A 6,368-nucleotide genomic window follows, 5' to 3' on the forward strand; every position below is an offset into this window, starting at 1 on the left:
CCTTATTTACTAAATAAACACCAATTAAAAGATAATAACTCTCTATTTTCTTAGGTACATCATTTCAAGACTATTTTTTCCTTTTTAGGTTTTCACCTCTTGTACTTCTACTCCTTTATATACCCCTGCCCATAGTCTTTTACATTATCCTAACTCAAATGCACATATGAGATTCTCCAAACTAGGAAGGATGTAAACGACTTGTAGTTTTGATGCGAAAGTCAGAGGTCATTGTGGGTTTTGTGAGGGTTGTGATTGGATATAAGCCTTTGGTTGTTTGAGATTTTTGGAGGTGGAGCTTTTGTGTTGGGTTTATGATGATGTGTGACTATATTTTTGCCAACAGGCTGAAGCCATGAAGAACCTTTTATGGGCTTTGAGACTTTTGATTTGATAAATATATATGTCATTGTATACTATTTTGTCAACCTTTAATCCTTATTTCACTTTTTTTTTTATTCTCTACGTTAGTCTTTTTGTTTTGTTTTTTTTACTTATTCTCTACAATAGTCTTTTTGTATTTTTTTTTTTTACTTTTACTTTGACACTAATGTACTGTATTGCACATGCATAAATGAAATAATTTTTTTCCCTTATTAGTGTGAGCTATTAGAATTCTATTCAAAATTATGAATGAGGTTTATAATTTAATAGATTTGAGAAAATTTGTTAATAGTTAACATGAAGTTATTTTATATGAATTTAAAAAATTGTACAAAGACTTTTAGTTTTTTTTTTTTTTTTTTTGCAATTTTCCTTATACTATATATATTGTTGAATTTCCTTATACTATATTTCAATGCTTGGGAGCTTGCTTCACAAATATATTAAATACTAAAAATATTTTGAATATGAACATTGAGGATAATTGCACAGATACTCTAACAAAGCTAATTAAAGAAAAAGACATACCATTAGTTTGGAAAGTAAGTATTTTCATTATACCTTATTCTGTATACTATAATTGCAATTTAGTACCAGTTTTCCTATATATTATTTTTAATACTAAATTTATAATATGATATGGTCTCCTAGAAATGCCTAATAGCTATACAATTTCAATCTCATATACCAATATTAGTAAACAATAGCCAATCAATAGTTTGGAATTACTTCTAGAATAAGAAAAATTATAAATATGAATTAAGGAAAGGGAGCTAAAGCATTCGACAATAGTTTGGGAAAACATAAATACTATATACAAAAGAAAACATTGAAATTATTTCCAAATAAAATTGCAGAGGGTCCGCGCATCACACGGAAAATTATCTAGTTAGTTTCAAAAGCCAATATCGCTATGTATGAATTACTTGAATTAAGTCTGTCCAATTGTGTTAGAACTTCTTTCCCTCTCCCTTGTGTGTGTGTGTTTGTTTCTCAACCAAAAAAAAAAGAAATATGTTCTATTATGCAACGGAATTGATTAAATCAAAAGCCTGAGGACCAAATTGTTAGTCATGGCCTCAATTGTTAGTGCCAAATATTCTACTATGGGTATATTATACTTTTGGTCCTCAATATTTAGGATAAGTTTGATTTTGATCCTCCAAATCAATGCGGTCGATTTGATTATGGTCCTCTAAACATGATATTTTTTATGTCCGGTTCGATTTGGTCCCTCAAAAATAGAGTTCTTGGATTAATGCCAGTTTGTCACATAAATAGAAAAAAAAAATTGGAGAGACTAAAATTGCTTCCTTTTCAAAATTTCAACGGCAAAATTCAGAAATTTTTAATTTGAGGAACTAAAATCAAACCCATACCAAATTTCAAAGTTGAAAAGTATAATTAACCCTTTTATAATCTATCCAATGTTGGATAGACCTATAGTTACGTATTTTAGGCCACAGTTGAAAACTTGGCCTAAAAAAATGTGGCTATAGACCAAATCGTCCTATAGCCACGTTTTTTTGAGCTATAACCACGTTTTAAAAATGCGGTTATAGAACCTTTTTTTGTAGTGAACGAAAACTTTGCTACCATGGGCGTCACAAAATCAAAGGGATAACGAAACATAGGAAAATCATTAGTTACTTTAGGAGTATAGGTAATTTGATACTCCAAACCAATAAATTAAGTTACCTAATACAATATTGTTTTTTCACCAAACTTTTTGAGCTTATGTCATATTTTTTTAAATATTCACTTGTTGAAGTTGTATTGATGTAGAGTAACAAGTCACCTATATTTTGGGGTATCTAATAAGTACTCTGAAATAGATATACAATAATACTGGATACTTGGCATTTTGTACGTTTTAATCTCTCTTACTAGAGAATACTTAAGACAAAAGGGGGGGGGGGGGGGGTGAAATTGGGAGAATGCATGATGTTTCCTATAAATACCCTCCATTTGAATCTTGCCATGTTGTATTTCCATCCAAATAACTAGAGAAGAATGTAACTGCTGGAGGTGAATTTAATTAATGAGTCATTGATTCCTTGATCTTTCAGCGGTCAGGTGCTTCACGATCATGCATATGTTGCAATTAGTATCTTCAAAGGCATAAAGAAGAAAATAAAATGAATAACAAAACAAACTAAAGTTATTAGGTACTCAAGGAATATAGGTGATGTGATATTCCAAACCAATACAATTAAGTTTCTAAATACAAAAAATATTTTTTTTCACCAACTTTTTGTAAGCTTAAGTCATATTTTTTTTTTAGGGTTGTAAATGAATTAAACTATTAATAGCTTGGATTCAACTTGAGAAAAATCTTTTGTTCATTTATTTAGCAATTGAGCAAGCTCCAACCTAAACTTAGGCTCAATGTGACAAGTCCAACTCCATGAACAGGGTAACTAACTCTAAATTCTTATGGGGCCAACTACATATTGTAGACATTTTTAAAAAAAATTATAATTATAAATATCTATTGGAAAATATCAAATTGGATATGGAAAAATTTAGAAAGAGAAAAATAATTTAAAAATTGGTTGAATCACAAGTAAGATCTCTTCATAATTTTATTATTAGTAATATAAAAAAATACAATGACAAATTTATATTAAAAAGAAAACCCAAAAGAACAAGAAAATTATAAAAAGAATTAGTTAAGAATGAAATAATACAGTAAAAGGATAACAATGAAATTAATTATAATGATGTTCAAAATATGTATTATAAAAATTCTTGATTATATAGAAAGACTACATTATTTTTGTAAATGAATGTATCACTAACAAAATTTTATCGGAAATATTTGTTATAGTTGTTAATCAAAAATGATTTTTTTTCAAAGTTAAAATTGAAAAAATCTTATTTAAGATTGATTATCTCGTAAAAATTTTTAGTAAATTAGTCATATTAACAATTAAAAAGAAAATTTTAGCAAAACCTTAATTAGTAGTTCTGCAAAAAAACAAGAAAAATGGATTTTAAATGAAAAAAAAATATTTAATTAAATAAATAAGCCAATATAGTTTGAGTCAAATTTTACTAAGCCAATATAGTTCTTTTTTTTAATTTGAAAGGGTTATAAAAAACATTTAAACCATTTGTACGTATTGTTCTTGATTGACTAGGGTCTATGATATTACAAATTTCTCTTGTAAGAAAAGAAAAAAATTTAGTAGTGTTATTATATATGGGAAAAGATATAAGTTAATTAAGTAGTTTGTAAAAAAATTCGAGCTTATTTAACAAGAAAATGAACCAATCTTAAATATGTAATCTTGTTTAATAATGAACTAGAACTCGGCTCGCATTCAAAATAAAACTAAATGAACTTTGAATACTATACTTAAATTGGCTGGTTTATAGCACTCTTAATAAACATCTCTATTTCTCAAAAAAATAAATAAATAAACATCTCTTATAGAAAAGATCTTGACCCCTCTTCTCCCCCTCCTCCCCCCCCCCCCCCCCAAAAAAAAGGTACTTTGGGGAAGTATTGTGATTTAAAAATAATATATAAAAAAAGGTTCTCCTGCGCCTCTTGTTTTTCACCCTCTCTCTCCTGTTCTTTTCTTTTTCTTTTTCTTTTTTTTCCCTTCTTACTCTCCTTAGTCAAGCAACAAAACAATATGAGGAACATCTCAGGGTCATATGCAGTTAGTTGCACAGTTGAAGTAAACAGTGGGAGATAGCTATCGCACAAGCAACGCAACGATTTTGTTTTAGCTACACGTCTACAACTACGAAGAATCAGTTCATGTGAATGTGATATAAAATTGAAGTGCTTTCAGTAATATGGACTCAGGGAAAAAAATATTGCAAAACCTTGATTCCCTGAAATTCCGTTATTCATTCCCCTTCCCTCACGTGAGCTACAAGTTCAGTTTCATCCAACACCTTAGATTTCTATTGAGGCATTGCATCTGAGTAAGAATCAGAATGTTTCAAACAAGTGTCGTTTCCTTTTTTCAAAGTAAACTGTTTCTATAATAATTTTGATAATGGCGGAGGAAAAGAAAATTGATAGATACAGAGACTAGTATATAAAATATAAAATCAAATCATAATAAAGAGTGGGAGAGAAAGGAAGCAAAATGCAAAATAAAATTCTTTAAGACAAAAATTGGAATTTAGAAAAGAATAAGAAGAAAGAAAAGAAAAGAATAGATTGCTTTCTTCATTCCTATATCAAGCTTGAGCTTCAATCACTTCTTCATTCACTCGTCTGCTCCTATTTTTAAGAAGCTTGGTCTGTCCTTACAAAGGTAAACTAAAAATCATAAAGCAATCCTTGCTAGAGGCTGCGAAAGCTCTGAAATTGATTCCTAATATCTGACTTTATTATTTTCTATCTCTAAAATTTCCCAAAATGGGGTTAGCACCAAGCACTGGCGGCGTCGTACCGTTAATCGTACAATCCATTGCGGTATGAAATTCATATTTCTTGTTTTCAATTCAGCAGTATCAACAAACCTTTTTTTTGTACTGCGTATTACACAAATTTTTTTTTTTTTTGAGATAATTACAATATGTTACTTACCAGTAATTCGAACCATTTATCTCCTAAACCTCCGGTCCCAACACTTTGTACAAAAAGATGTGCCAATTATACGACAAGACTCTTGACAATAACACAACTTTCTTAAATTTTAGTTTCAAACGTTTAGTTTTTCTATATCCAAAGTCTAAAAGCTAACATATGAGTAATAATAGATTGTCTCCTAATATATTTATTGAAACCTTTTACATATTTCCTCATTCTATATTCATTGTCATCAGCATTTGACCATCTAGGTTGCTATTTAAAAATGAAAAAAAGAACAACCATCTAGGATGATACCGTGGATAAAGATGTGCACTTATATATAATGTAATTGTATATGGATTAATTATATTGATTTTACAACAACAATAAGCAGCTTCATTCTCAAAACTTTAAAAGGTTAGTTATAGATATATTAATAGACTAGTGAAGCTCAACTTTTTTTTTTTCTTCATTCTAATTTATAGAAATTCATGTTCTTTTTTTTTTTTTTTTTTTTTTTTTTTTTTTTTTTTTTGTTAAACATGCTCATAATATTAATTAGAAACAACCAGTCTATTACAAAAAAGTTGGCTTCATCATAATACAAAGTATGTTCACTATTTTTGGGGGGGGGGGGGGGTTTAATTTCTTTAAAATCGCAAATCAAATAAAAATTAAATAAAATTTAAGGTCTGGCTTACATTCTGTAGTTTTTTAACTAGACATCTCATTTTGTTTTAATAAGAAATTGTTACATCACCCATTAACTAAATAAAATGTGCAGATTAAAATCCACCACACATTCTTTCTCAATAAGAAACTAACTAAATATCCAGTTGAAAAACTACCAGCAGTAAGCCAAACCCAAAAATTTATTCAACCCCCCCAAATTTTAGATTTGCATTTTCAAAATTTAAAATTGACCCTCAAATTTTTAAACTAGTCCAATAAAAGTAAAACCCAACAAAATCAATTTGACATAATAATAATAATAACAATAATAATAATAATAATTTTGATAAAAAAAAATACCACCAAACAAGTAATAAAATTCTTAGCTAACCTATTTCTCAACCTGTGGCCTTCCAAATATTAACAAAACTCTGATTCTTCTTTAACAAATCACCGGTTCTCAAAACAATTAAAATATAAAAATTCCAAATCACCTCTCTCTCTCTCTCTCTCTCTCTCTCTCTCTCTCTCTCTCTCTCTCTCTCTCTCTCTCTCTCTCTCTCTCTCTCTCTCTCTCTCTCTCTCTCTATATATATATATATATATATATATATTATAGTTTTCACTTATGAGATTTTTTTAGGTTGCAAATGCAAATCCTCTATAACCACCCTCCCCCCTCCCCCCAAAAAAAAAAAGAAATTGATGTTCACTGGTGGAATACATCAAATACTTCCAAGCATTTAATCATTACCCAACACTTGAGTGACCT

This window comes from Castanea sativa, chromosome 1, assembly GCF_040712315.1.
Source record: "Castanea sativa cultivar Marrone di Chiusa Pesio chromosome 1, ASM4071231v1".
NCBI lineage: Eukaryota > Viridiplantae > Streptophyta > Magnoliopsida > Fagales > Fagaceae > Castanea > Castanea sativa.